The sequence below is a fragment of the Nuphar pumila genome, chromosome 13 (assembly GCF_984573655.1).
Source record: "Nuphar pumila chromosome 13, dmNupPumi1.hap1.1, whole genome shotgun sequence".
In the NCBI taxonomy this organism is placed as follows: Eukaryota; Viridiplantae; Streptophyta; class Magnoliopsida; order Nymphaeales; family Nymphaeaceae; genus Nuphar; species Nuphar pumila.
This window is the reverse complement of record NC_143261.1, coordinates 35520711-35530179: the sequence shown is the minus strand read 5'-3', so window position 1 is coordinate 35530179 and position 9469 is coordinate 35520711. Positions and strand designations below refer to the sequence as shown.

At 37.6% G+C, this 9469-nt stretch overlaps 1 non-coding gene across 1 annotated transcript; it reads left to right on the top strand.

Annotated features, from left to right (window-relative positions):
* The first annotated feature begins 1515 nt into the window (after positions 1-1515).
* On the top strand, positions 1516-1675 carry LOC149818260 (U1 spliceosomal RNA). The gene has a single exon (XR_016427523.1). It is a non-coding gene; the product is annotated as a U1 spliceosomal RNA (small nuclear RNA).
* Positions 1676-9469: the final 7794 nt, after the last annotated feature.

Genomic DNA, 9469 nt, shown 5'->3' with positions numbered 1-9469 from the left:
CTTGATAAAATCTTTTGAAAATTCTTTCATTTGGCTGTTAAAATTTAAAATTTCAGAGTCCTAAGAGTTCAGGACTCTAACCCGGAGTTCCAGTTCGCATGAGACCCTATTTTCAAAAATCTTGAATTTCAAATGTCGATTTTAACCCTTTTTCAAAGCCATTTTCAGTGTTTATTTCAAAATTTCCAAAACTCGATGTGGGCCTACTCAGTTGGCACCATATCCAGAGGAATTCTAATTCAGTTAGAACCCTATGCCATTTAAAAAATTCTAATTTTAAAATTGCTTTTGAAAATCCTTTTGAAAACTCCTTCAATTTCAAGTTTTAAAATCACTTTTTGAAAAACTCAAGTAGGGCCCACTCGGGGTGGCACCATATTTGAGTAAGTCAGGGCTAGACTAGGGTTAGTTGATGTCTTGGTTAGTGTTAGAGGTTTAGAAGAGTCAAAACCATTTTGAAAAACTCATTTTTGAAAGTTAGTTTTTAAAACTAGTGTTTTTAAAGGTTTTTAAAGGTGTTTTAAAAACCCAATGTGAGAAAATGCCAAGTGGCATTACGTTTGGGGATTTTTTAGGAGAGTCTAGGGGTTAATTAGGTATTAAATAGGATAATTTAGACTAGGGGTAGTTAGGTAACTCCACCCCAAAATTGCCCCCCTTAGAAGAGTCCAATTTTTTTTAAAACATTTAATTTTTAACCTAATTTTTTTTTATAAATAGAAGGCTATAGGGGGTCGATTTTCCCAATTGGCTTTCCTTTGGATTCTTGGAGCTTCTCTCTCCTCTCCAGCCCTTCCTCCATTGCAGCAACCTCAAGGTAACTATTTTCTCTAATTTTTAGTTTTTATTTAATGTTTTTCATTGTTTTAAACATGATTTAGCCATTGGTGCCATCATCTTCATGGATTAAACCATGGATTCAACCTCAAGAACCATCAAGAATCAGCAAGAACGATCCAAGAAGGTGATCCAACCCTGTTTTGGGTGATTTACAGAGATTTTAATCCATTGGAATTGATTTTAATATGATTCTTTGCATTAATAACCAATAAAATATATGATTTGCCCTTTTTAATGGGTTAAATCTATGTTTTAAAGGTGATATCAAATTCCAGCCATTGATTCCCTGTTTTTATTTTATTTTCATGGTTTATTCATGTTTGTTTTACGTTCTATAGCATAGAAATAATTTTTATTTACTGTTTTATGGTTTATTTTATTTATTTACATTAGTTAATGCATGGTTTTTTAAGTTTCTTAACTTTCTGTGTGTTCTAGGTTTAGAACAGTAAAGATGATGTTATTTCGGATTGAATCACTCATTGTTTATTTCTGATTTTTTTATATGTGATGCATGCATGAGTTATTGAGTTACTGTAGAAAAATCAGAGGTTTTGGATCTCGGGAACTCTGTCAAAAAAAATCAGACATCAAATCGGGTTTTTAAAGTTTTAAAATCGTGGTTAAAATCAAGAAGGTAACTTGCTGTGATAATATTTCTCTCATCTTATATCCGATTTTATATCGACGGGGTCTATCGGTGAACAAGAAGGTTGATTGCCTAGAGAGGCGGCTTCCATTGCACTTGGGAGGAGCGTCTCTCTACCATCTCCCCAAGTGGGAGAGTGGACGTCATAATTTGTGGTAGCGGGAAACGCCTTCGTGCGGCCCCCACCAATTTTTAACTCCGCCTGTGTAGTTATACACTGCCGGTCCCAAGCCCGGATAAAGGAGGAGGGTTGCGGTAGGCCTGTGACAGCCAGCATAAAAACTTTGTCATATCCTATGAAAATGAACCAATATGAGAATTTCGTTGGGGCGTTCCCTACTGAGCGACGCGCTGTACTCTCTAGGCCCGGAGGCAGTGATAAATGTGCAAGGGTTGCTAGGTCGTCGCCCAGAAGCGACGCGTCACACCGGCGCCCGGGTGTGGTGTCAAATAGGCAAGGGTTCCCTCACTTTGTTGGACGGGTGGGGGTAAAGAAGTTAGTCCAAGACCATAAAATTAGGTTAGCCACTTGGAACATAGGGTCTTTAACTGGTAAGTTGGTAGAGTTAGTAGATGTTATGTGTAGGAGAAAGATTGATATTTTATGTCTTCAAGAGACCAAATGGGTAGGTGAGAAAGCTAAAGTGATAGAACCTTGGGGATATAAGATTTGGTATACAGGAATAAATAGGAATAGGAATGGAGTAGGGATTGTTATGAGTCGTCAGTTTATAGATAATGTAGTTGAGGTCCGTAGGAAGGGTGATAGAATTTTACTTATTAAATTAGTATTAGGTACGGATATTATTAATATTATTAGTGTTTATGCACCTCAAGTAGGTTTAGATGATTCCATTAAGCATCAATTTTGGGAAGATTTAGATGGAGTAGTACAAGAGACATCTTATGGAGAAAAGCTTTTCATCGGCGGTGACCTTAATGGACATGTAGGCATTAGTAGGGATGGATTTGAGAATATCCATGGAGGCTATGGTATAGGAGAAAGAAATGAAAGTGGAGAAAGGATTTTAGATTTTTGTTTGTCCTATGATATGATCTTAGCAAACACTTGGTTTAGGAAGAGGGAGTCTCACCTAGTAACATTTAAAAGTGGGGTTAATACGAGTCAGATAGATTTTTTCCTACTTAGAAAGAGAGATAGGGGTTGTTGCATCGATTGTAAGGTTATACCAGGAGAAAGTGTAGCTACACAACATAGAGTCTTAATTTTAGATCTTAGAATTAGACAATGCCGCAAAAGGGATAGACATAGGATAGATCCTAGAATTAAGTGGTGGGCACTGAAAGGAGCTAAACAAGGAATGTTTGTAGAGCAGGTAGTTAAGGAAGTTGATTGGTGTCTCGAGGAGGATTCAGAATCAATGTGGAATAAGATAGCGGGTGGTATGAGAAAAGTAGCTAAGGAGGTATTGGGTGAGTCTAAAGGCGGTGCACCACTAGGTAAGGATACATCATGGTGGAACGAGGATGTCAAATTAGCTATTAAGGTTAAAAGAGAGTGTTATAGAAATCTAAGTAAGAGTCGTGATAATGAGAATTTGGAGAAGTATATGATAGCAAAGAAGGAAGCTAAAAAAGTTGTTCGAAACGCGAGGGCTAAGGTATATAAGGAGGTTTATGACAAGTTGGATACCAAAGAAGGCGAGAAGGATATTTATAGGCTTGCAAAGATGAGAGATAGGAAATCGAAGGATTTGGGTATGGTTAGATGTATCAAAGATGAAACGCAAAGGGTTTTAGTCAAAGATGAGGAGATTAAGGAGAGATGGAAAGATTATTTTGATAAGCTATTTAATGATAGTCATGCTCAAGATCTTGGAGACTTCTCCATTCCTTTTCATGAGATAAATCGTGACTTCATGCGCAAGATTCAAAAGAAAGAAATTGCAGAGGCTTTGAAGAAAATGAAATCAAGAAGGGCAGTTGGCCCAGATGGTATACCTATCGAGGCTTGGAAATGCTTGGGAGAGAAAGGTTTAGAATGGTTGACAAATCTTTTTAACTTGATTTGGCGAACAAATAAGATGCCTAATGAGTGGAGGAAGAGTACTTTGGTGCCTTTATATAAGAATAAGGGTGATATACAAGATTGCACAAACTATCGTGGTATAAAACTCATGAGTCATACTATGAAACTTTGGGAGAGGGTGATTGATTCTAGGTTGAGGAAGGTTGTCATGATATCGGAGAATCAATTTGGTTTTATGCCTGGAAGATCAACTATGGAAGCTATACATCTTCTTAGACAACTTATTGAAAGATATAGAGAGAGGAACAAAGATTTGCATATGGTTTTTATTGATTTAGAGAAGGCATACGATAGAGTACCTAGGGACGTTCTCTGGTGGACAATGATGAAGAAAGGTGTTTCTCTCAAGTACATTAGTATAATTAAAGATATGTATGAAGGAGTAGTAACCAATGTCCGCACTTGTGGAGGGGTGACAACCAATTTCCCGATAACGGTTGGGTTACATCAAGGATCTGCTTTAAGCCCTTTCCTATTTGCGATAGTGATGGATGAGCTTACGAGATCAATTCAAGAAAATGTACCGTGGTGTATGTTGTTTGCTGATGATATTGTTTTGATTGATGAGTCTAGAGCTGGGGTTAATGCTAAGTTAGAATTATGGAGACAGACATTGGAAGCTAGAGGTTTTAAGTTGAGTAAGAGTAAGACTGAATATATGGAATGTCGGTTTAGTAAGCAACGAAGTAGTGATGGGAGTGTAGTGAAGCTTGGTGAGCAAGATATACCGGTGAATGATTATTTCAAATATTTGGGATCCATCATTCAAAAGTATGGAGAAATTGATGGAGATGTAAATCATAGGATAAAGATTGGGTGGATGAAATGGAAAAGTGCTACTGGAGTGCTGTGCGATCGTAGAATGCCATTGCGGTTGAAGGGAAAGTTTTATAGGACGACTATTAGACCCGCTTTACTATATGGTACGGAATGTTGGGCTGCCAAGAGACATCATATTCAAAAAATGAGTGTAGCTGAGATGCGGATGCTTAGATGGATGTGTGGAAATACAATAAAAGATAAGATTCGGAACGAAGAGATACGTAAGAAGGTAGGTGTTGCACCCATTGAAAATAAGATGCGAGAGAATCGTTTACGGTGGTTTGGACATATTCGGCGAAGGCCTAATGATGCTCCAGTTAGAAGGTTGGAGAAATGGGAAAATATATTAGTTAAAAGAGGTCGGGGTAGGCCTAGGAAGACTTGGATGGAGATGATAGGAAAGGATATGAATGCTTTGAACCTCACCGAGGACATGGCGTTGGATAGAAATGATTGGAGGAAAAGGATTCATGTGGAAGACCCAAAATGAATTTCTTTTTTGGTTCATATCGCTGACCCCAATTGTTTTGGGATGAAGGCGTAGTTGTTGTTGTTGTTGTTGTTGTGTCTTCTTTGAAATTTTCGAATTTTTTAATCACTGTTTAGTATTTTTCCCCTTTTATAGAATCTGTTTTTAAATTTAAAACTCGTTAGGGTTTACCAAAACCCTAATCATACTTGTGTCAGTCATAAATCCCAAACCACAGATCCGATTTTAGATATGTAAAAAGTGAGTATTGTTATTTTTCTATCTACTGTTCAGCATTAAAATTTTAGAGACTTTTGTTTAGAATTGCTATTTATGTCTGTATTTTCAATCTGGAATAGCTGTTTTAATCCCTGTTAAAAGTGATATATTTTAGCTCAGATTGCCAGAAGGGTTTCTCCCTAACCGGAGATGATTTTTCCAATATGTAAATTGGGAAATCTCTGTTTTCCTTTCTAGTTAGTCTCTGTAAAATTTCATAAATTTCCATGGAGATTTGACCCCTGGTTCAGGTCTTGGACTGAGACTGGTTGGTGAATTAGGTAAAAAATAGCATATTTTTAGGGTTTAATGCAATTTTCGGATTAATTTAATGTCAAAAAATTATTTTTATAATTCCAATTCGACATTAGGGTTATAACAAGTGCAGGTACCAATTTTTATGGATTTTGGAATCCATTTGATGGCTGAATTAAGCAAATTGCAAAACCGGGTTCCTGAAAGATCCAAAACACTGCTAAAATCACAGTTTTTGAGATATTATTGGATTTTCGTGCATAAGCATATGTTTTTAGGGTTTAATCATGTTCATAATCATATTAGGATGCTTTAGGTTTAATTTTATGCTCATTTGATTTCATTTAGTGCATAAAACCTAAGTTTTTACCAAAAATCTATTTCTAAAAACCCTGATTTCAAGGTCATAGTCTTGCTATCGGGGGCAATTTGGTCATTTGACCTAAATTTCGAAATCCCTAACCCTAATTTCATATTTTTAATCATGTCATAGCATATTTGGTTTGAGTTTATTCCATTCAAATTTCAAAACTTGCATTTTATCAAAATATCTTTCTGAAAACCCTAATTTCAAGGCCATAGTCTTGTTATTAGGGGTATTTTGGTCATTTTGACCCCAATTTCGAACTTTCATATTTTACCTTTATTATTTCTTCATATTTTATCATTTTGATTTAAGGGAATCATGGCAAAAAGGCTTATATCTAGCAAAATCCAACAATTTCCTGATATTGTTGGATAAATCTAGAAAAGCTAACATATATTCATTAACCAAGTTTTCTAGTTTTGCAGGTACATTGAAGACTTTATTTTTCATGTATTTAAATTTCAATAGTGATGTAACTTGTAATTAAACTTTGGAATAAGAATTTACATTTCCTGCTTAGCTTAGGTTGCATTGCATATAGTTTATAATTTTAATGTGTGATGGATGATGATTCATGCATATTTTTACAAATTCACCATGGTCTACACGAATGGCACATGCATTAGCTTTTATGAAGTTTATAAACTTGGTGGAATTCATATTTATGGCCATAGTCAGAACATGAAGGATATCTAGATTTATGATCTTCACATTAGCCACATTCAGCCTACACTCTTAGTCTAACTTCAAAATGCACTGCATTTCTCAAAAATACAAAAAGTATTTCTCAATTCCTCAAATCCATATTCATTTATTTCATGCATTTGCCAATTCCAATTCAAATTTCAATTCAAAGAAGTTCATTTTCTCAAAGTCTCCTAAGTCTTATAGCAAAATCGATTTTCCCAAAGACATTGAATTTCAATGATATTTCAAGTATTTCCCAAGTTCCAAACTCAAATTTTCTAAGTTAGAATTTCAATTTCCAAGTTTGAATTAAGAGAAACCAAGTCTCTCATAATCGATTTTCACCAAATGTCAAGGATTCCTCAAAATCGATTTTTATTTCTCTCAGAAGTATATTTCAAATCCCATTTCACGATTTCTCATGTGATATCATTTCCAAGATTTACATTTTCTAAAAATTTCAATCATTCAAAGCAAACATCATGTTTTCAAATGTGCATTTTCTGAAAATTCATAGCACATGCCTGATTCTTTGTGCATTTAGAAATTAGAATATGATTTAGACAAGTTGAATAGAGTAGAGCATAAGATTGATCCTGTAAACACCCCAAATTTTCACTCACCTCCCCGACATCTTCACCAAGCATCATCATCCAGCCTTTTTGAAATCGCCGAAGAGCAAAATGGTTATTTTCTGAGCTCGGACCTTGCAAAAGTCTAATTTTCATCTGCAACTCTCAAAATTTCTCTATTTTTAGCTCAGATGTTCAAAATTTTACTCCTGACAGGAGACAGACATCTCCAAGTCTTGATTCAAGATTACATTTCATAAGACATGACATTGCATATCATTGCATGAGCATTTCAAATCACTGCACTGCACAGCATGTCATTTCGAGGTCCAGAACTCTTGATTTCAAAATTTTCAATCCAGATTAGAATTTCAACTCTTTTCAAAATTGATTTCAAAACCCTGGGTCTTCAAAATTATCAATTTTTCCCATTTTACCCCCAGGACTCTGAATTTCAAAATATTTCCTCAGGAAAACCATCTGGATAGTTTTCAATATGGATTTCAGTCACTTCACCTCAGATTTTGCCCTTTTTGACAATTTCAAATATCTTTCTTTTACAAAATCACCCTACAAGGGCCAACTCTTTCCAAAATTCCTGTTTTGCCCATTAGTCCAAATTTTTATGAAAATTCCAAAAAGAGGTTTTACTGTCTTGTCCTTATGTCAATAAAGAAGCAATGTGGGACCCACATTGAGGTGGTGTCACACAGGCTTTTCTTTTGAAAATTTGAATTTTGAAAAACCCAAAAAATATAGGAGCCTTGTCCCCTGGATTGGTGCCACTTGTCCTTTCTCTCTCCTCCCATTTACATGCCATGTGTCAGCATAGGGTTCACCTAGAGTTGGTGCCACATGTCACCTTCCCTCTTCTGCCACGTGTCAGTGTGGGGCTACCTTCAGAAGCCGCCACATGTCATCCCAATTATCTGCCATATGTCACCCTATCCATCCTGCGCCATGTGTCATTTCAAAGACTACCAAGAGATGCCAAGTGTCATAGGTTGTCCTGTCTAGAAAAAGTGGAGTTTGTCTCCTCTGAGGTGGCGCCACTTGAAGTGTGTCTCCTGCAGGGGACACGTGTCAACCCCTCCTTCCTTCTAGAAAAGTAGCCTGACACATGTCCTCTCCCTATTTTTTTCAGAAAAGTAGGAGACATGTGTCACTCCTAAATTCCTACAGAAAAGGTAGGCTTGTCTCCTCTGAGGTGGCGCCATCTGGAGTGTCTCCTGCAGAGGACACATGGCAAGCTCTCATTTCCTCAGAAAAAGCAAGTGCCATGTGTCGTTTTCTGTTTTCTTCAGAAAAACTAGAATTCAAAAGTTCAAAACTCCTCATAGGTGGCGCAAATCCTGAACTCCTACCTTTTTCATCCTGTCTGAGATGGCGCCACATGGCCTGGCCCACCTTCTCTCCCCTCTGCCACGTGTCATCTTCTGCTTCTTTCAGAAAAGAAGGTGACACATGTCTCCTTCTCACTCCTTCAGAAAAAGTAGAGGACACATGTCCTCTCCCTACTTTTTTTAGAAAAGTAGGAGACACATGTCACTGCCCTCTTTTTCCTCCCGCTTGCCACATGGCATTGTAGGAGCCACCCTGAGGTGGCGCCACATGTCCATCCTCCATTCCTTCAGGGCCAACCTCCATTTGAAATTCGAATTCTCCTCTGAGGTGGCGCCATCTGAAGAACCACACCAGCAGGCTGACACTTGGAACCATCCTGGACTGCCACATGTCCAGATCTCCTTTCACCAGAAAAAGCAAAATTCAAATTCCTCTCAGGTGGCGCCTTCTGAGCCCACTGCTCTGTCCTTCTGACATGTGTCAAACACCTTTTGAGGTGGCACCATTCCAGGACTCCACTTGGCTCCATTTTTTTTATTTTTTTATTTTTAATAAAGGTAGCCCACCATGAGGTGGCGCCACCTGAGGACTCCCTACAAAAAGTGAATTTGAAATTCAAACTCCAAGAGAGTACCCTCTGAGGTGGCGCCTTCTGGGAGTTCCCTGTAGAGAGAATCAAGCAAACTTTTAAAAAATTCCAAATCCCCCTGCTGAGGTGTCTCACCCACAAAATTTCCATTTTCTTTTATTTTTCTCAAAATCAAAACACCTTTTGAGGTGGCGCCACATGGAGGGCTCAGATCCAGCCTGTTTGAATTTCAAAATTTTTCAGAAAAGTTATAAAAACAAGGGTTCACGCCCAGCCTAAGGAGATCATTTTTTTTAGCTCTTGTGAACTTGGAAAATCCGACCTAGCCTTCCTAACATCTGATTTTGAACCTTGGAAATCGTGCCCCCTTTGGCGCATTGAAGAAGGTGGAGTAAAGTTCGTGTCGTGGCCAATCCGATTCCAACAGAGCTCGATTTTGATGGACCATCCGAAGCTCGGAGCGAAGGACGAAGGAAGCTCGTGATAGTTGCCCCTTTCAAGAGCTCCTACGTTGCGTAACGAAGCAAGGTGCACTTCTTTTCCCCT